Consider the following 22,892-nt stretch of genomic DNA (forward strand, 5'->3'; position numbering starts at 1 on the left):
TCTAGCTGCCGCTGGAGTTGCAGTTGGAGTTGTTGGATTTGTTGCAGCTGGTTCTTTCTGTTGGGCATAGGTTTCTTGCTGTGCCACCATATGGGCATGGTGTTCTTCTTCTTGTTGCATTAGAAGCTGCTGTTTTAGAGCCTGAAGTTCCTCAAGCTCTCTTTGAACCATTATCTGCTCCTGTTCACGATAACGCTGGATCTCCTGTCTCTCCCATTCTAGCTCCTCAGCAAGACATAACTGCTTAAGTTTCTCTAGCTCAAGAAACTCCCTCGTCCATTTGATACTGGGCCATTTTGGTATTGTCTAAGCCAGGGAATATGGGGGAAGAAGCTAGAGCATCGAGAGAAGCAGCATTGCTTCCAGGTGGTGTCTGAGTACATTGTCTGGATAGCCTGTTATAAGGTCAGCCAAAGCTGTAGGTAGCAGTTCCTGGGTAGCCCTGTTTCGAAAGGAATTATGTGTCCTGGATCAGTAGTGGGAATAAAGCCATAAGATGTGGCAATGACTGGTTCTGGACTGTTGATGTAGGTGTCAGGGTAGTGCTAAAAATGGAGCCTGGGTTGAGTGGTAATTGCGTATGTTGATGGAACTGGGGCAGCAACAGAGGAGTATACAATTCCATCTGAGGTTCTCAGGACACTATTTACGCCAAATCCAGCTGCAGGAACTTGGCTGTATGGAGCAGCATCATCTCAGGGTAGGCTCCAGTAGTTTTGCTAGTGTAGTCCAGAGGTTTACCTGCCGCATTAAGTTAAAAATATATATGTATGCTTTGATATCTTAAATACATTTTAATTTTGGAATTAAACATGCAATGTATTTATTAAACGGCATGCAATTTAATGTTGTAGAGTCTTGGATTATACATGCATATATGCAGTCATTTTGGCTAGCAAGATGCAAAACCAAAATACTGAGGCAGAACGCGAAGGCACACACATGCATCTGTCAGAAGACAAAAAGAAAAAAAGAAAACATGCATATATTAATATTTATCTACTAAACGCATGCAAATCAAACAAGCCAACTATGACGAAGTAAGGCATGGATAATAAACTTAAAGAAACAAACAACCACAAACGTTTTAAGGATGAGGTAGCAAAACTTCAATTGAAATGCAAAAATCATTTAAAAAAGCAAGAACATAGAGCAACACAAATCATGATATTAACAGCACAGAATTAAGGCTATACTCACCAGCAGAAAGTTTGGTAGCTGTGAGTCAATGGCTCCATCTGAAGACCCACTGAGATAGTCAAACTCACTCTTCTGATCATATGAGATCAGTCCTGCCTCATTCAGGTTTGTCTCTGACACTGATGCTTTTATACCATTCAAGGCCTTTGATAGCGTACAGTCCAGCATGATCGTACTGGTAATGGTCATCTCTGTAGCCAAAGCGGTTGTCAGGCTGGGTTGTGACTGGAGGCTGTGTCCTGCAACTTCCTGTAAATGGTAGGTTATAAATGACATCACAGCAAACATTCCTTCTTCCAGCTGTAAGGTCAACTGGGGTCCCGTCATCCTCTACAACAGTAGTTACCACTCCTGGGCTTGTACCAGACAACGCTACCATAGCTCTCATCGGTCTGTAGTTTGACAAATCCATGGCCCCTGTGGCCTCTAAAGAAAGCACTGGTTCCCCATTGTTGATAGTTCCTGAGTCAAACATCACTTGTGGTTTATCACTTGAGGAGACAAGAGCGCCAAAGGAAAGGTTCATCGTATGTCTTGAACTGTGGATGTAACAGCAGTGACTGCAGGCTGGGAGGTTGACAGGTCTATATACAATTTGTGCAAGTGGTTCAAAAGACCTGTATGTGGTTAAAGGCAGAGGTAATGATGTAACAGGGCCCTGCAAGTCAAGAGGTTTCTCAGCTGGAGTACTGTTATATGAGGCAATGGTGGGCTGTGCAAGTGACTATTGTGATACTGTCTGTGACAACAGATAATGTGGTTGAGGAGCAATTTCTGCGCTAAGATTTACTATTTCAGGCTGTACAGCAGTAATCTGACGCCCACTAGAGTCACTTGAAAAAGACTGTCGACATGATTCAGGTGGTGTCAAGTCCATTCCCTGATCAGTCATCTTTACACCAATCTTCATTGTTCGTAAATCAATCACATCACTGGGATAGACTTTACCATTCTGTTTTGGTAGAGGTGGGACTTTAGCAATGTCTGGCTGGATAGTGATTGCCACACTGGGTTGAGGGACTTGGGGCAGTCTTTCATGGACAACAGAGACAGTGGTCCTCTGGACCTCTGTTGTGACAACCTGAGTAACAAGGTTAGGTAGGCTTCAGGAGGTTGACCTGAGGTGGAGATTGAAGAAGAATACATATGACTCATACTAGAGACTACTTTTTCTTGACCTCGAATCTCTTGGCTCTCAATAGACTCCTGCTGAATTTTGGTAATGGTTACTGGAGCCACAGAGGCACCCTGTGGGATGTCCTGAGTAGGAATTGAGGACCTTCTGTTGTATGCTTCATCAGGTCTTCTTTGATCATATTCAGAGCTATATGTATATGGTTGTTGTTCAGTTGGAACTGATCCACTCCTGCAGGGCACCTGATCCACAAAACTATCAGCAGAAACATCTTTTTCAGCTGGCATGTTACTACCTGTGCCATGAGTAATGGTTGTTGCATGGTTATGGATTCCCTCCTGGCAGAATAGGCTTCTGTTGTAACTACCTGTGTTGGCATTTCATACTCTGTGGATAGGAAAATACTTCATTTGTCATGTATGTTGGCTGCACTATGGACGATATTGATGTTCTCCTCTACTGGTGGTTTCTTCAGTTGTAATAACTCCAACTGGCATCCCAGTCTGAGGCTGCATCATTGATGATGGCACTGAAGCTCTCCTCATTACAACATCCTCAGTTATTATTTCTGTGGGGGTCTCACGCTCAGGCTGCAATGCAATGACCTCCAGTGGAGGTGTTAATGTGGCACAACAGTGGAGGTAATTGATTCTTGATAGCCAGGGATGTAAGAAGCAGGGGTTACTTCTGGTTGTACTGTCATTGTTGAACTTCCATCAACATAGGAGATGGGTGCTACTTAGCAACTGTTGAAGTCTCTCTAACTTCAGCTTCTATGGGTATGGGATAAGGTATTGGGAACACTGGCGGAGATGCTGGTATTCCAACAATAGCGGTTTGAAACTCAATAGGTAAATCAGACTTTGTAGGAAAGGTCACCACTCCAGCAACAGAAAGTGGTTGTTGCAGAGAAGACTGCTCTGTAAATTGAGGTAAAACTTCAATTGGCTGAACAGTTTGTGGTAGTTCAGCAATGATGTGAGTAGTGTTTACACTTGCAGGAAGTCCTTGCTCTATATATTGAGTCACTGGTTCAAGTACTGCTTCAGTGATTACACCAGTAAGTATATCCTGTTCTTTCTTTACCACTTCTATTTGAGTGGCGACTTGTGGAGGAAAGAACAGTTGTGGAAACAAATACATCTAATGGCACACCAACTACTTCACTTGGAACCTGTGGCTGTACAGGTTGGTATTGGAAATTGAGAAACTTGTGAGTCAGCAGAAGTCTCGTGGTGGAACTGTTTCCATGAGTATGTGCTGGGTGTCTGATGGTATGGGTCGAGCTCTTGCTGTGACCTGGACTGTCTGTGGCTGAATAGGAAGCTTTGGCTCTGGAGGCACTACAATGACTTCAGACATTGTTTCAGATGGTTTTAGTGGCTGTGCAGTTGGTTGTTGTTGCTCTGCTATTGGAACATATGGGTTTCTTGATTGGAAGAGGGTACACTCTGTGCTTGAATCAGTGTGTCGTGACTTGATGGCAGTACTGTGACATTACTCATAGATGAAGGTGGTGGCATTGCAGATACAGAAACTTTCCTGGCTTGTACTTCAGTTGAAACATCTCAGAAGGTTTGATTTGCTCTGGAACAATTGTCTGAGCTGGCATTGGTGGTGGATGCCTTACAGTGGGTACAGATGCTCTCCTAACTGTAGCTTGGGCTGAGAATATCTCATTGGGTGTTGTTCTGCTCTGAAGGAGTGGTCCGTACCCTGACACTTTTGTAGATGGAATAGAGCCTCGTCTGACAGGTGCCTGGACTGTTATGCTCTCTGTTGGTGAGCCAGGCTCAGATGGAAGGGTTATCACCACATATGTCTGCAAACATTTGCATGTCTAGGAGACAGTGGGGACTTAGGGGATGTTGTACCAATTTTGACTCACCAGGTCTTGTGAGGCTAAGAGAGAGAGCAGTTGGTGGTTCTTTTGTTCTAGGCAATGTTGCAGCTTTGGGGGGTGCCACGAGAGGAGGTGGTGGCTTGACACTCTCTCCTGGTTTATGGCTAAAAAACCAGTCCTGCTGGAATTGAAACTGGCTTGGGGGGTATTGGTGGAGGAGGCTTGGCAGTTTGACCAGAGCCAGTTGTGGTAACAGAAACCTGTGCAACTGTTGCTGTAGCAGTTGTCATTGCAGCAGGAATTTGTGGCTTTGGATAAAGAATTGGCTTGGGTACTGTGGTAGGAGGTGGTGGAGGAGTATCGGCTACAGATATTTCTACAGTTTCTGAAACTTTTGACACCACCATAGATTTAGGTGGAATTACAGGAGCTGAAGTTACTGGTACTGTTGATACCTTAGGGGACACTGAGGATATAGCTGTGATGGGTATATCTGATACAGCTGTGGGTAGGGGGAAACATTAGCAACTACAGGTTGTGTGGTTTTTGACCACTACGTGCTACAGAAGTAGTGGAAGTTACGGATGCTGTGCTGGTACATCTTGTTTTGACCGAGCTGAGATAAGTTTTCCATACTGGGCACAATGATAACTACATGTCCTTGTCTAGTTGGGGTTACTATTTGAGGTACAGCTACACCATCTGGTTGTATTTCTTCCATCCTTGGCCTGTATATCCACAACTACTGACTGCAATTGGCTGGCCAGCCAGTGTTGGTTCCAACAGAAGTAGTCCACAGTGGAGACACATGCTGGATAGTTTTTGCAAGATCTGTGGTCAGGTTCAGGTAAAGAAACTGATGTAGACCGAGGGGGAGGAGGGGGTGGGACCTTTCTTTTACTATAGTTGTTGAGGCCTGTGCTGGCACAGGATGTGTTGTTGCTGTCTGTGTTGTTTGAACTGGAGCTGGGACAATCATTGGAGTCATAGATGGGGACTGCTGGTTGAACTGGGCACTGAATGAACCACTTTGGACTGGGGCTGAGATGGGGTAGTTACAAGAGCTGAAACTGTAGTGGGTTTGTGCAGAGATTGGAGATGTTGTTGACACCAGATCTGGCATCTGGACTATAACTGGCCCAGAGCTGGAGGCCAGAGTGGCAGAAGTTGAAACACGCATTGAAGCTGGAATAAGGGGTGGAACTGGACTGGCTGCTGGTACAAACAACTGGTGTAGTTGTGGGCGCTGTAGGTTGAACAGATACAACACAGGAGCTGGACTCGGCCCAGAAACTTGTATAACAGCAGAAGCCTCAATAGGCATCTGAGATGGAGTTGATACCAAATCTGGCATTTGAACCACAACAGGTACAGGAACTGATGTCTCAACTGGGTATTGGAGTTGGAACTGCAGAAGTTTTATCTTTATTGCTTCTTTTCCTTGAACTTTAGATGGATCAGACACCACATCTGGTATTGCAACCACAACAGTGCTTGCAGAAGCATCAGAGCTGAGATTTAGGGGTACCACTGCAGCTGTGGCAGACGATGGTGAAAACGTCTCAAGTGGTGAAGAGGTTACAATTGAAGTTGGAGGTGTTGGTGTAGAGATTGGAGTTGAATCTGATGAAAGAGGTGTTTGAATGTGGTAAGAAGAAGACGATGTAGCATTAGAAGCCAAACTTGAGTCAGGTGTGGCTGGTGATGTTGGAGGGGACATTGGTGATACAGGGGAAGGTGTAGACGTTAGTTCTGGGGCTGAAATTGGAGTGGAATAGGTTTGGGTTCTGGTATTTCACAGACTACACTGATAGGTTCCACTTCAGTAGTATCAGACAATGGTGGGCTTATCGAGTGTTCTTTAGTCTCAGAGTCATCACTAGGGGTAATGTCAGAGGAAACACCAACACCGTACTCATCTGCAAGACTGTCATCCTCTTCCTCTCCAGATGAGCACTGGGTAATTTTGAGGTCTGGTATTGGATAGCGCCTTTCTGAGTGCAGGATCCTGGGGGAACCATAGGTCTAACAAAACCTATGCCAGTAGGAGCACTAGGAGCACAGTCCCCTCTGGGCGCTTAGGAGGTGCAGAAGGACGCGGTGGAGCTGGACGTTTCTTTTTCTTCACTTGTGTATCACTGAAAATTTCAGTACCTGTCACAATGATTTCAGTTGGCTGTGGGATGATTGTCTCTTCAGTGGGTATTGTCACCACACAGGTCTCATCCACACTGACTGCTGCCCCTGATAAAGAAGAATCCATTGCAGTCTGGGCCTGTTGAAATTCATGTTCTATTAACATCAGTTCTCTCTTCTTCTGCATCATCTCTTCATAAACCTCCTCTGGAGACCTGAGTTTCTTTGTAGGTTCAGGACCAGTGTCTAACTTCAGTTCTTCAACTTGAGATTCACTTACTTTAATTTCAGGATCCTCAACTAAGGACTCATAAAGATAGTCCTCTATTGACATTCCTCCATAAAGTGGCTCAATATCTGGAGGACTCTCTCCTGGAATAGCCTTTGTCTTCTGAATAATTTCCTCATATGCTTCTTCAGCACTCTTCAATGCTTTTGTTACCATCACAGTATCCTCTTTAACTGGTTCAGAGGAAATGTATGGTATTACTGTTGGTGAAGGTTTGCGTCCTCTTTGTACAGCTCGCTTAGCCTCTGGGTCTGATTCTAAACTGGCAGAATAATCCGAGCCTGATGTAACCTTTCTCAAAATCCTCAGTGGAGGATACATCCTCAGATGCAGATACTGGTTGGACATGGGGCAATAAGTTCATCTTTATCTCTCCTGGACTTCTCTTCATCCCTCATATTTTCTTCCTCAGAGGAATCTTCAATGGTGGGAAGAGGTTGAGTTGACTGTCTGTGTTTACCTTTACGATGTTGTTTGTCCCCACGAACTTTTCTGTGACTAGGACTACTATCGCTATCCTCCTCTAAAGATGAGGCCGATGTAGGGTGACGATCCTGGAGTGACACTAGATGCCTGAACACTGGAGGATCCCTTTGACAGGGATTCTGTGATGCTTTCGACTTCTTCATCAGTGCTTTGTCTCTGTCTCATTACTGGAATTGCTTTCTTGAAAGTAGTGCTGGGGATCATTTCAGAAGCATCCTGAGTAGATGCTGTGCTGGTTTTCAGGACAGCTTTACTCTTAGCCAGGATGCTTTCATTATCTGTGCTACCTATTCTGGTCAAAGGTTTGGCTTCTTTTGGTACATTATCAAGGTCAGCTTCATTGACAACTGCATCACTTTCTAAGTTCTTTTCCTTTCATCTTCTGAAAGAGACATCTCTTCATCATCACCCATACCCATTATTTGTTTACGGATAAACTCCTCATCTTCTACAGAAGAGTCAGCACTCTCTGTTTTGATGTCCTCACTGCTAGATGAAATATTGGTCACTTTTAGCCTCCTCCTCTGGACTATAGGTGAAGGTGTGAGCTCACTTTCACTGCTTTCTTCCATTGCTTGAAAACTTAGGCGCCTTCTCTCAGTTTTAACCTCTTCCTTTGCTGGCAATGGTGGACCTGCTTTTTCAGTTTCCACTGTTTCACTAACCACCTTTGCAGCCTCAAATTCTTGAAATGTAGGTAAAATCTGAGGATGATCTTCATCATGCGCTTCTCGCAAGACAGTAGCTGTCACAGGGATAATGTCCAATTCATTGCGTTGAGCAGTTTCTTTTAATGACTCTTTTTTAATTTCATTTTCCTCCTGCAAATAAAATCAAACAAGACAACATTAAAGACATTACCATGTACATATATACATAGTACACACATTAGCTCATGGATTAAAAAACAAAGTAATTCCCTCCTTTGGAAAATCAAGGTAAATCTTAAGCTGTTTTCATCAAATAGTTGTATTACATAGTGAAATATTAAAGTTAACCAGTCGCACCATTCTCAGTGTCACTGAAATAAATACTGCATGCATTTGGGTAAAATATAAATTTAATCTCATATTTTTTCTACATAAAATGATACATTCTTACCTTTATGATGTTGTCAAGTGTAGATACTTCTGGTTCTAGAGATGAAGGAACTTCAGCGACCTTTTCAGCCAACTTATCAGCCACCTTCTTGCTGTCAGTTGTCGTAACTGGTTTAATTTCTTTTTCTGGTTGTGGTTTTTGTGACTGCGGTTCGACCCCAACTTGCTCTAAAGGTTTTGTTGGCTCTTTCACTTTGGTGTGATCACCAGGCTTTACTTCTTTAATCATCCTCTCTGCTGGTGATAATTCTGGCTTCGTTTCAGACACTGGAACAACTTGAGCCACTGACACATCTGCAGAAACGGTGGAAACTGGTGCAACTGTAGCTTTAGTTGATGGAACGGAGGAGATCACAGCCACACCTGCTCCATCTTTAACTTTTGCAGGGTCAACTTTTGAAACCTCATCTTTGAGAAGCTCAGTTTTAACTACATGTTCTTTATTTTCTACTGTCACAGTCTTAGGAACACTTTTGTTTGGTGGTTCAACCTTCTTTGTTACTACTGTCTCCTGCACAGGGGGCGGGGGCATAATGGGTTCTTCTTTGGCTGATGGTAAAGGTTGGCTTTCTGCTACAACAGACAAAACCTCTTCTGTAGTGGGATGGGTTTGGTCTCTGCTTTATTTCGGTAACAGCTGCTGCTGTTTGGTTTCCATGGCAGACGTAGGCTCTGTTTGTCTTTTGTGATGGGGATTGTTGGTTCTGTCTTTGTGGGAGCAGGTGCGGGCTGTGATTTTGTGGGTGCAGGCATAGGCTTTGTTGCCATAGTTTTGGGGTCTGACTTCTTGATTGCAGGTGTGGACTGGGTCTCTGGCTTGGCAGATACAGGTGAAGGCTGAGACATTTTCCCTGAATCTCCCAGCTGTCCCAACAAAGCCCTTTGAGTCTGGCAGTTCAGACACAGCCATTCCTTCTGCAAAAGAAACAAAACAAAACAAAAAACACAAAATAGGATTAGGATACAAAGGTATATTCATATACACCAACGCAGATGTGTTGTGAAGCTTTACTTGTAGTAAATCACATATAATGCATATTTGATTAGTCATTGCTTCAGATGATCAAAATGTTCTTATAAAGAGAAAAGCCCAAATCATCCACGATTATTCATCCCTTCCAAACAGGTTACAAGACATAAACATAACACACTGCGCACTAATACCCCTCAGCCAGAATGGACAGACGGACGGATGGACAGATGACAAAATGATTACAATATCCCTTCGGCCAGTCAGTCGAAGGGTAAAAACTACTATAGACATTTAACTGCAGAGCAGGAGTTAGTATAGCTTATGCATAATATATTCTTAAAAAAGTTAATTAACCCTGTACAGTGATTTCTTCACTTGTACAGTATTGAAAATGTCCTGCTCATATGCTATACTTCATGACCATTCAGCATTTACTTGTATACAGATTCATAAATGTTACAATATTGATGGAAAGTATTGGCTTTGATGTGCTGATACTCTCTATATTACCACAATAATAAACTACCAGTGCTGCCTCTGTTTGGTAAAGGTGTCAAGGGTCCCTTTAGACTCCTTGTTGCTACAAACTACAGTAAACAGCCAGGACAGAGACCAGGGTGAGATGTTGACAATGAGCTGAACTGAACTGCATGAACAGACAACTATTCTCACAGTACCGCTAACAAGTTCATGTTTACAGATTGAATGTTCCACCTGACGGTGTCATCTATTTGTATATAAGGCATTCCAGATCACACCAAACAACAAATATGACCAAAGCAAGTAAAATAAAGTATAAAAGACATTCACTCAGTATGATTCCACTTCTATACCTTCATTCTTCAAAAAAAATATAATCAACATGTTTTTTTTTTTTAACTAATAACAAAAAGGGTTTGGACTGTACAAAGTGACAGAAAAAGCTCCTTAATTCCTTTACATTTCCGTTACATTTATTGTCTTTAAAGTTACTAATCGTGGCTGCTGCAGAGTACCTGTGTCAAGACAACAGGGTATGCAATGCAGTGGAAAACAGAAATACAACCTTACACTGACTCACGTTTATCTTATATTTCCAATTTTATACTTGTCAATTCTTTTTTACTACTTAATACATCTTGACTTGTTATTGATAACTCCCTTGTACAAGAAAAACTGTCTCTTATGCTGAGTAATTCCATAGCAGCAGAAGTAACATAAATTCAATTTCCGACAAAGACTATAGTACTCCACAATTCAAAAACCAAAGCATTTCTTAAAATATTATCACAATTATTAAAGATAATAACACTGTCGCTGATATTGCATTAGAACCATCGCCACAAAATAGCATAAAAAATGCTTACCTTGCCACAAGAACTAATCACATCTTATAAGCAATGCTATTACTTTTGAAATGTAATCCTCTGAAGGTACACTCCTTATCACATCAAAGCCCTATTAATGAACATTTAAGGAGCAGAGAAAGGCAATCTGTGTGTGTGTAGCAGCAGACCAAATCACAGCAATGCGCCTGCCTCTGCAGAGCCAGAGAGAGCAGTTCTGATACACAGAACAGAGGAGGAGATTACATCGCTCACACATCCTGTTTGTGAAAACACCATTAGACTTTAATTACTTCATCCATGCAATAAAGTACTAAATCAGGTACAGTAGATCTTGATTATAAAACCACAATGGGCAGATGGACACATTCATGCAGTGCTTAAACAGGACAAGTATATGGATGTCACTCTGCGTGCACCCACTCAATTAATGCCTTAGCTCATGGACACACATGCTGAGTTGATCTTTCTGAGTGATGTAATCTACCTCATGTCATAACCTGGGTTAGCTTTTACAATCCAGACAAATGCTCCACACAATAGACAACAGTGAACACAAAGACAAATCTAAGAGAAGCATATTCATATCCTGTGTCACTAGCATTCTGAAATGTAATTGGCAACTCTATTATTATTATTTTTATTACTATTATTATTATTATTATTGAACTTCAAAGAGTTGAGTAAAATGTTTACTTTAAAATAATTCTACTGCAAGCACAACACATGTAAGAGTATAACGTAAATGCTGACATGCAGTTTGAAACTGAGTGCAGCAAACTGTGTAAGACTTGCAAGTTTTGCATTAATGTAAATGGTTTCACTGATTAGGATGTATTCAGAGAAAACAGGATGAAAGCTAAAGACAACTGTTTAAGCAGCCTGATGAATTAGACTCAAGACATAAAAAAGAAGTCTGATGCCGCCTGATAGTGAGATGCTTTTATTCAGAGTTGTGGCTTAAGGACATGATAATCACCTTTATCCATAACAGAAAGAAACAAAGCCTCACTGTCATCATGCATGATGCTGATAATGGTATAAACAATTTAATAATTCAAACCCCCACTTTATGAGTTCTGAAACAAGCTCAGCCTCACTGAATGACTTACTACTGAAGAAGATTGATACTTGCACCCTTTGCAGTTCTTTGATTTAAGAAAAGCTCATAAATCAATGATTTATTATTTATATTTGATGAAACAGAGGGGGTCATTATAAGTCCAATATTCTCTCTTCAACATCTATCAATGACATAACTCCTCAACATCCATCCACTTGCAGGATGTAACCACAGCTACAAGGAAAGTGCCCCTTTTGCATAATTATGTTAATTAGAGAAATCATATCACTACTGAGGCCATCAGAGGACAAATCACAATTTACAGACTCCAGCTGATCCTTCTCTGTTCTCTGATCATCTTACAGACTCAGTACAATGGGCAGCATCTATGCATCAATGCAATCTTCACTGAAATACAATGACTTCTGACTGCACTGTATGTACAAATACATACAAACATCAATCCTGCTACAGGGGAAGATCATGCAGTTATAACCTGTGTTGTCAAACTAAAATGTGAACCAAAATGAAACTAAAACTCACTGGTCCATTTTAGATGCAAGCATGATTACAAGTAAAAAACAGACCAATTATAAAAACTCCTGTGACAATATTGTAATTAAGTTATTATGTTTGTTTGCATAATGAATTAGTTACATAAAACCATAACCACTATATAAACATGTACCTTCAGCAGTATTTGGGTGATGGTAAATTAGATATTCTAAAGTGGTTTGCAAGCAAAATGTTTCTAGAATGAATGTAGTAATGTTTAGTGTATGTATAGTTTCCAAAATACAGTCTAGGGTCAAAATGTGAAATTCTAAGAATTAATGACAGAATGGTTTTTATTCAAAATAAATGTTTGTCTCAGAGCTACCAGATCTACTTTAAAACACTGTCTACACTTTACAATACATTCACTTTCAGGTTCCTCGAAGTGGAGGATTCATAAATCTAGTGTATAAATGTGTGTAAACTGAGATATCTGTGTAATAACACTTTATCTTATACACTGAAACATAGCCAGCCCTTCTTGCCATTTGGTTTCCTATTTATCTTATTAAAGATATAAGATTCAACACATTTAACCCCTGAGGGAGATCATTTCAATAAATAAATAAATTGTAGACCAATGTAATAAATAAAGTTACACAGATATGCACTATATGCAGATTTTTAAGACAGCCTGCAAAAAAAAAAAAAAAAATTGATATTTAACATTGTTGCCTATTCATCATTATATTTATGCTCCCCTTTAACCACACAAGCTTGAAAGGAGCTAAGAGAGAATACCGCTGAAGATCAAAGAGCAGCACTCACATATGGCTGCTGAGCAATGACCATGCATCCCTGAGTATTTCTGCCAGTCACATCTATTCTCTCCTCCTGCAGTTTAAATGTAACACTTCCCCTCATACCTCCAGATGCTGCTACCAATCATAATCCAAACATACATACATACATACATACATACATATATACATACATTTACCAGTTATAACATTCTGGCACATAGAAGGTGAGTCATGCAAATAAAGATCATAATTTATATTTCATGGCAAACTAATATATAATAAATCAGCTAATAGGCACATTTACCCCTGTGATGCCTTTAAGTTGAGATGATGAGAAACTCATTAAGTGGTCCAATAGGTGACAAAGTGGAACTGTACAGTTGTGGCCTAACGTTTTGTGAATGACACCAGTGGATTCTTTGCTTAAATGTGATTTATTTGCCAATAAAAGTCTTTGAAACCTATATGAAGCTTCAACTTGTTCTTCACTGTAGCTCTGAAACACTTCCTATTTAGCTAACCTTTCTTAAGTGATCTATCCCCATTTATTATTATATTATCCTCTGTAATTTGCACTTTTTCAGATATTTCCCTATATTAAAATTTACAAACATGCACTTTAATATTCATTCTGTTATAACATTTGAGGGTTATTTTATCAAAAAACAGAGAAAACTTAAGAAAAGTGACTTTTCCAGTAAATATATCATTAACTGAACATAAAAACAAGTGTCTCCATCCACTGTCATTGATCAAACTTCATGGGTTTTACTGGTGAATCAATGTTGTCGAAGATGACTGTGTTCCACGTTCACTACGGAGCTCTGAACGTCCAAATTGGTCATATCTGATGACCATGAAAAAGATGACAAACTGCATTTTACACCAATTATTTATATGTATTGGTAGGTTAGTAGATCAACAGGATTAAATATTTTACATCAGTAGATGATTTGGCTCTGGTTGGGTCTTATGGGTTAACTAGGATGCAAATTTATAAAAAAAACAAATTCCCAACACATTCCCAAAACGTTTGGCTATGATCATATATTCCACATGAATGAAGTAGGGCAGCATCTGTGGTAACTAGTGAGAGATTATACAGCTTGCACTTTAAATGAAAAAGTCTTAGCTATGGTGGCTTAATCTTTTGCAGGGCTGCAGTGGGCAGCTCAATATTTAAGATGACAGTTTTTGACAGGTGGAGAACATCTTGAACAGGTCAGAAATCTATCGAGGGTGACAGACATAGGCAGACAGTCATTCATACTCACTACTGGACAGCAGGAAGGAACCTGCTGCTATAGGTTTCTTCTTTTAAACTGTACAGCATTTCATTGCTCAAGCTATTCACACAGACAGGGGTCAGAAGCGAGACAATAATATCTGCTATTGTGTGACAGCGTCCTGGAATGGCCGGCAAATTGTTGATTTATGGGAGTTCATCTAAGTGAGGTGATGAGAATATGTTAATCTCTATGAACAAATACTGTGATGGTAATCTTTAAATCTGTTACAGAAGTACCAGACTTGTACCTGATGAGTCATTTAACTTGCTAATTCTACATCAGACTCCCAAAAAATATCTCAATCAACAAAAAGGTCTAATCTCATCACATTTGCCTTCGGTGCCAGTCACTGCCTCGCAGCAGTCTCAGAGCCATACATCAGAGTGTAGAGTTTGGAAAGTCGCCATCATCCTTTTGTCTAATTAAATCTGTTTTATGAGTAAAATGCAAGAGAACCAAGCAGAGAGCCGTGGGAGAGGCTGCTCCCCACGATTAGCTGTGAGCTGGATTACCAAACTCTCACAATGACAGTAGTCAGGAAATTCTGCTCTTGACATACAGCCGTTCTGCATTAAGCTGGATCTGCCCAGCTTCATACGGAATTTTTTCCCTTTAATCACAATATAAAACTATCAATGATACTGTGGATTTTCACAACACCTTTGGTAAAAATAACCCTTTCTCAGTGGACATGCTGAAACTGTGACTTTCTTATTGTTTTTTGTGTCTGCTATTAAAGTCTGTTGTTTTTATTTTTAAAAATTTGTTACTTACATTAACATCTGGCACATTCCACAGTGTATTCAACAGTAAATAAAAAGAGGAATCAGTCATGTTATTGACTGTGTACAAAAATGTATGGTGAAACAAGGACATTATGAATCAAATGTAAAATTAAAATAAAAATAAATGTAAACCTATGTTAAAAGATTATTACATTTCTACACTATGCTAATGGATGAATAAAATACTAGTTTATCACTTATTTGTACCAGCCGATACATGATGTCTAATTTTTTACGAAGAGTTGTGAGTTAAAACTATGTGCCAAAACTAAGGTTAAGGTTCATGTTTTCACTACTTTACAAGTGTGATTTTCATAAACAAGACTGTTGTAAAGTAAAGATTGATTAAAAAAAAAACAGTTGGACGATACATTCAGTTATATTGGCATTTAAAATAAGAAAACACAGGGTAGGTTAGATGAAGCAGAAGTTCCTTACTTTACTATAACACAAACATCCTAATCACCCCAATCCCTAGGCTATTTTATGTAATTGTTTTGTCCTTTTCTTTTACTAAGACACCAACCAAAGATATTCTGCTTAAAATGTTTTATTTTCACGCTAAAATGAGTATACTACAGTTTTAAATGTCACCAGTTTAATGTGGACCTCTCACATCCAAGAGGCGCTAGTTTTCCTATTTACATTTTCTGATTGGGACACTGAGGGAATGGCCTTTTCGACTGTGGACTACATTACTATTTCACAGCTTCTACTCAGTGCCTTCCTGCTGTTGATACTGCAGCTAGTAAGGATCTTATTGATTTTCTGGCAAATGCCTTTGGCGCAAACTGTAGCTGGCTAATATACTTGGCTTTCAGCAGCCCCCACAGTGCAGAACTCCTCATAAATCAAGCCCTCTGATAATAGGGAATGTTGACCTACTAATCTGTAATAAGCAGAGTGCTTCATTCTAAAGACAGGGAAAGACACCCCCTGCTTTTTCTAATCTGACAAATGGCACATCTGCGAACTCTTTGATAGCTAGGTTAAATGTAAAGTCTGGGGTGGAAGACAGGTTGTGTCACAGATACAAAACAAAGACACAAAGATGTACAATAATAAAGCCAAACTTCTCAGGGGAGGTCCTATTCCATCGTGTCTGACAGAAAACCACTGCATGTATTAAAATAGCAACACGGATCACTTTCTCATTCCCAGGGAAATCATTGCAGCTTGAGGGATAAGTGTGACGCCCTTTGAAATGTCACGAGGGATCAAATTTACTCCATCCTAACCCCAAATAGAGTAACAAAATAATCTGCACAGAGAATGAGAGTTGCGGCAGTAAATGGATACAACAATATTTGTTTCACTATTTTCAGTGTGTTTTTAATGTGAGTCCAAGCATGAGAGTACTCAGAATTAGCATCAGCTATGGTACCTTCCAAAACAGACTGTGGAGAAACAGTGGGGATGCAGCAGACATGCTGTGTTGGTCTCCCCTAAGTGTGACTATTCTTAATACTGTCACTAGGTGCACCAAAGGGTGTCTCATTCTTATTGTGGGGCCAGCATCCTGTAGTTTTCTGGCCTCCAACAACAAAAAAAAAAAAACATATCTGATACTACACAGATCTAAAGCCCCTTATGAAAATGACAAAATTGTAGTCAGCTGCCAGACTTCAAAAGCTACACATTGCAGTTGTGATGGTATGCAGCCAAAACTTTTGTCTTGAATTAGACAAGAATTAGTTAGGCAAGTTTTGAAAAAAATGCCTTTTTCATGCTCTTACCAGCTTTCTTGCAAGTAGAAACAGAAGATTAATCTTACAACAAAGCAAAGCTCCAAAACAGAAAATAAGCCAAAGGCAGCACTAAACACTTTACTTGTGTTTAAAGTGAGATTTTTAGCCATGTGGTTACCTACAAATATAGAGGAACTATCTGTCATACTGTCCTGTCACACAGACATGCTGGCAAAGCTCAATTTGCATGTGTCCTAGATATAAGGCAACAGTCAGGCTTTTGATGGCATCAGCTGAAGCAGAACAAGCATGTGGAAGAATGGATAGTCTTGCCACTGGCACTCACTTTGCCTGAAGTGGCCTGCTTTTCTTTCAAATGGAAGTCCTTTTCATAATGTAAAGGAAGCATTTCTACCTTTCTACTCCCAAACCCAGATGCTTTCATGAAAGCGAATTGACAGACTCATTCCCTGTGGATAAAGCAGGCCTTCGGACAGCAGTAAGTATGGTAGCTCATCCTATCCAGTTGTGTCAAGGCCAAGCTATTTCTGTTTTCCCAAGCTATTAGGAGGAACTAATCTATGTTGTACACACAGCAGCAACCATCCTTGTCCCTTCCCCCATCCAACTTATACCCTTTGGCTCTTCATCTACTCTGGTGTCTGAAAAACATGAGAAGTGTCAATTACATAAGAGGCCTATCTCTGCCAGCGTTATTTCTCTACAATAATGTGCCATTTGAGTTCAGAGTGCGGTTAATCTGTTTCTGTGAAACCAAACATGCATGAACAATGACAGAAGAATTATAGTGTTGCTCTTCACTCACTCACTATATAAATACATTTGGCTTTTATTAAGAGTCAGCAGCACGCAAATAAAATTTTACTTGTTCAGTCAATATAAAAGTATAAAAATGTATTTGTTTCTGTTTATACAATTTCACATTATGAGGCACAATCACCAAAGATAGAAATCAGTCACAGCATTTTTTTTTATTTGTTATGAAATTTAAGAGGTAAAATTTTCTAGATGGGTCTGATAAAGAAACAGATCCATTCCCACACAGGTAACCTGTTACCAAGAGGAAAAAATATAGAGAAATTATAAAGGTATCTAATGTAAAGGATATAAAAAGTCAAGGGTACATGACCCTGCTTTCAACAGTAGTCCATATTTGTGTGGGTGAGTCACAGCAGGTACGTGAATGTGTACTGCAGTCACCCACGTATAATAAATGTGGAATTGCTGAATTACATGGAGCCACTGATCTGTGAAAGAGCAGATGGCCTGAAAGGAAATGTCTGCTGGTCTAATGTACTGCACCGTGTTATGATGGACTAAATCCGTTTCACCTCTACTTATTGGCATATCACAGGGCTTTGCCATCTCAGATCTCTCACGGGGGCTGGAGATTCCCTGGCTACTGGTCTGCTATGGCAGCAGATCCCATCTCACTAATGCTGTTGCACAACCTTCAATCACTCTAATACATTTTCACTGAGGCTGGTCTGCTGAAGCACTCTTCTCATGAGCTGTTACATAATAACCCAAGTCACCCTAGTGGAGGGATATCCACAGTCAACCATCAGGTGGTCTGTATTTTTTTTTTGTCCTTGATTTTGCTTAAATTCTTAGTAGGTCAACAGTTAAATCAGTCAGCTGCGCAGAAATCAATGCTGAAAATAAACAGTCTGAAAACTGTTTCAGGCAAACTCTCCTCATTTTTCCTACAAGGCCACCCTCTTTCATTCACCATTACCACACTTATGCTGCACAACTACGATTTACTGACAGTAAACATGTCCAATAAGATGAGACATTAGTGCCAATCACAAGCCACAAGAAGGAAAACAGACATCTGATAATGTGTAACCTAAAGGCCCTCACACTTTTAAAAATAACATATCTTAATGTCTTTAAATAGCTGTTTTTTTTTTTTGTTTGTTTTTTACGATCCACTAGTTGTTCCTTTATTTGTTTCTGATGTGTTTTTCTTGTACTTGAGCCCAATTTAGAATGCACAAGAGTTAAACCTAATTAAGTTGTGTGTGCTTATCTGTTAAGTGGCCTTTCTGATGTTTGCTGCTCAGTATACCTACAAATTAAAATAATTAATATCATCACAGTCCAGCAAAACAAATAACACCTATTTATGGCAACTTTGTTTTCCATACCACACCACTGGACCAATAAAAACTTAGAAAGACACTCATTAGAGCCTGTCTCTGCACCGAGATACAATATTAAGAAAAAAACACTTCAGTTGTCAGTACACTCCATGAAATCTTCCTTGGCCCTTGCCCTTTCCTTCCACTGGGTTTTATGACAATGAAATAGCAGTGTACACATTTTTCTGCTGACAAAGTAACAAACAGCATCAAAATAGAAATTCCATAGCAAGGATAACCTCAATTTTCCAATATAGACCTAAACAGAATGTTGTAAAATGTATTAGAATAATCATTGTAATCATATAATAATTATTTTCACTCACCGCTCCTGTGTGAGGCATGGGGTTAAATCCACAGAGGTTGCAGACAGCATTCTTGCATTCTGTACATGTATTGTAGTTTGGAGGATCCTTGGAGCCCATATTAAGTTCAACCTTACAGAGTGGACAGGTTGAAAGACTTTCTTTTGTGGTGTCTTTAATCACTGGTGTTGCTTTTGGAGGTTCTGATGGACCTTTCTCCACTTTGGGTTGTACTGATGGAGGAGGCTTGGTTTGTTTAGGTGGTTCTGATTTCTGTGCAACAGGTGACTTGGCCTCCCTAGCAGGAGACATTTTAGGAGAAACTGGAGGTGTAGTTTTAGATTCATCCTGAACAGCTGAAGTGATCAGTGTAGATGCAGAACTAAGGAATGAGGAACCGAAGCCAAACATCTTCCCAGTCACAGACTCAGCAGACTTTGGAGCAGTAGGTGGTGTTTTAGGACCACCAAAGCCAAAGAAGCCTCCTGACTCCTGTTTTGCAGGTTGAGCTGGTGCTTTGGCTTGAGGAGTTGGAGATTTTGGGCGCTGTTGAGGGGGTGTTTTTGCAGCTTCCTGTTTTCCAAGACCTTCTTTGACTTCTGGCCTTGTAGTTGGAGAAGGCTTTACTGCAGCTGGTTTTCCAACAGGCTGTTGCTGGCCAGCTATATCCATGGCTTTTCCTTGTTCAGCACCTTTAAGATCCTGTGTCTTCTTTATAGAGTCCTTGCGAGGTGTAACTACCTCTTGTGCTGCAGTTGGAACAGAGGTTTCAGCTTTTGAGGTTTCTTTGCTGAGTGGAGATGGTTGAATGATCTCTTTTTTGACTGGTAAATCTGCAGACTTCTCCTTCTGGATTGCAGGCATATCCTTCTTTTCTGTGATCAGTGATTGTGGTTTCATTGCAGGGTGTCCAGTTGGTTCAGAAGCTCCTAAGGCCCTCTGCATCTGGCAGTTCAAACAAAGCCATTCCTTCACCTGTGGGGAAAAAAAAAAAAATCAAGTACAAGTGAATGTAAAGGTCATGCAAGTTAAATATATATTTTTTAATTTATAAAAGAGGCTGTTTTATACAGTGTCAACAAATGTAGAATATTCAGCCACTTCAAGCATAATGTGCTTTCATCAATAATTTATATAAACTGCACTATTGTAAACTGTATTAATGCACTGTAACAATTGACACAATCTTATAGTGGGTCTGCATTATCAATTTAGTTAGTGGACCAAAAGTAATGATTGCTATATGTTTACTTTAGAAATTAAATGCATGCAAAGACTGTTTTTGAGCCAAATTTACTATATGATGTTAAAATAGTTTCTGCTACTTCATCTATATTTGGGGACTAAAATGCTAAAACATCAAATTTACTATAATGGACTATTCCCATAACAATTAAAATGCCACAATTAATCATTAATTGCCACTGTCTGGGCCATAATCAATCAGTTAATCATTTCTAATTTTCCTTCATTCTCTATCATGAAAATCTAATATTTGCTGGTGCTCTGATTTACCTCTGTGACATTGGGCAGTGGATTAAATCCACACTGTTTGCAGACAGTAGTCTTGCACTCTGTGCATGTGTCGTAGTTCGGAGAGTCACTGGAGTCCATGTTCAGTTCCACCTTACAGAGTGGACAAGTGGCTTTATCTGCTTTTGTAACACCTTGGGTCTCAGCTGGTGCCTTGTTGGGTGCTGGTGGAACTTTGTCCACTTTGTCCTGTGTTGCTGGTGGTGCCTTTTCTTGCTGTGGTTTCTCTGGTTTCTCCACCTCTTTTTGAACTATAGGTGGCTTGGTATCTTTTGGAGGGACTGTTTTAGGAGAGGCTGGTGGTGTAGGTTTAGGAGAAGTGGGGGCTGTAGTGGACATTTTACGAGGTGATGGTGGTGTTGTTTTGGGTTCAGCTGAGGTTATTAAATTGGATGCAGAGCTCAAGAAAGATGATCCAAAGCCAAACATCTTCCCAGTAACTGACTCTGCAGACTTTGCTGCAGTAGGTGGTGTTTTAGGACCACCAAAACCAAAAAAGCCACCTGACTCTTGCTTTGCAGGTTGGGCTGGTGGTGCTGCTGCTTTGGCTTGAGGGGCTGGAGATTTTGAATGTTGCTGTGGAGGTGTTTTTGCAACTTCCTGCTTTGCAAGACCTTCTTTGATATCTGGCTTTGTAGTTGGAGAAGGTTTTACTGCCGCTGGTGTACCAACATTCTGCTGCTGGGCAGCTGGAGCTGGTGCTGGTACAGGTTTACCCGGAGGAGTCTCAGTTTTCGGAGGCTGCTGTGGCAGTTGCTTTCCCCCTTCTGGGCCTGGTGGAGGAACACTTTTAGTAACAGTGGCCTCAGCTTTTGGAGGCTGCTCTGGCAGTTTCTTTTCTGCTTCTGGGCCTGGTGGAGGAGCACTTTTAGAAACAGAGGCCTCAGTTTTTGGAGGCTGTTGTGGAGTTGGCTTTTCTACTGCTGGGCCTGGTGGAGGAGTAGACTTAGTAACAGAAATCTCAGCTTTTGGAGGCTGTGGGGGTGCTCCAGGATGTGTCTTGGTTGCATCTTCAGAAGGCTTTACTGAAGGCTGAGAAACATCAGTCTTAGAAATGGTAGATGAAACCACTTTCTCAGGCAACGGAGCTACGGGTGTAACCTCCTTGGTCGGTGCACCAACTGCAGGTGTTTTGATTTCTTTAACAGCATCAACAGGCTCCTTTGTGGGTATGACTGGTTTGGGAACATTTTCCTTGGAATCTGATGATGGGGCATCTTTTTTCTGTATGGTGACAGGGACCTCTTTGGTTGTTAATGGTTGGGGTTTCATCATGGGAAGGCCAGGAGGTTCAGAAGCTCCAAGTGCTCTTTGCATCTGGCAGTTCAGACAAAGCCATTCCTTTACCTATAAAACAAAAACATGGAATAACATTTTTAGCTTCTGAATACATCATTTGGATCTGGGAAGGGGCATGATAGATTGAAAGACAATAGTAAAAGTTTCATTTAAACAGTCTACAAACAGTACAATATTTTAAATTACAAAATTCTGAACTGAATTAGCCAATTTATTGGACTGTAGTTACTTATGTTTAATTACCTCTGATACATTTGGCATAGGACTGAATCCACATTTGTTGCAGACAGTAGTTTTGCATTCAGTGCAGGTGTTGTAGTTGGGTGCATTTTTGGAGCCCAAGTTAAGTTCCACTTTACAAAGTGGGCAAGCAGACTGGCGAACTTTGGAGGGCACTTCAGATGATTCTGTTTTTGCAGGCTCTGGGGGACCAGCGTCTTCTTTTTCCTTGGCCTTCTCGGGTTGATCTTGTATCTTTTCCACTTGTGGTTTCTGAGCAGCAGCCTGTTTGGAGTCCTTTGCAGAAGATTTTGGAGAAACTGGTGGGCTTGACTTTGGAGAAACTTGTGATACTGGCATCTTGCCTGACACTTGTGGTGGGGCAGACATTTTGCGGGAACTTGGTGGTGTTGTGCGTGACTCTTCTTTCACTGCAGATGTTATCAAAGTAGATGCTGAGCTAAAAATAGATGAGCCAAATCCCAGCACTTTCCCAGTCACTGCTTCAGTGGTTTTTGATGCAGCACGTTGAGATTTAGGACTACCAAATCCAAAGAAACCTCCTGAGTCCTTATTAGTTGGATGTGCTGCTGGAGCTGAAGTGTCAAGATTTGAGTCTTTGCTGGGGGCTTGTTGTGCCTGGACCTCATCTGAAGATTTTACTTGTTGATCAGCTAATTTCTGAACTACTATCTTCTCTTTCGTTTCTGACACATTCTTTAATGCAGGGGAGCTTGGGGGAGTTTGATCCTTTTTCT

The 22,892-nt window shown here is 40.6% G+C and overlaps 1 pseudogene; it reads right to left on the minus strand.

Moving 5' to 3' along the window:
* The window catches only part of LOC115421033 (protein piccolo-like), a 40,238-nt pseudogene extending 31,472 nt beyond the window's left edge, over positions 1-8,766 (minus strand).
* Positions 8,767-22,892: the final 14,126 nt, after the last annotated feature.

The sequence above is a fragment of the Sphaeramia orbicularis genome, chromosome 6, assembly GCF_902148855.1.
Source record: "Sphaeramia orbicularis chromosome 6, fSphaOr1.1, whole genome shotgun sequence".
NCBI lineage: Eukaryota > Metazoa > Chordata > Actinopteri > Kurtiformes > Apogonidae > Sphaeramia > Sphaeramia orbicularis.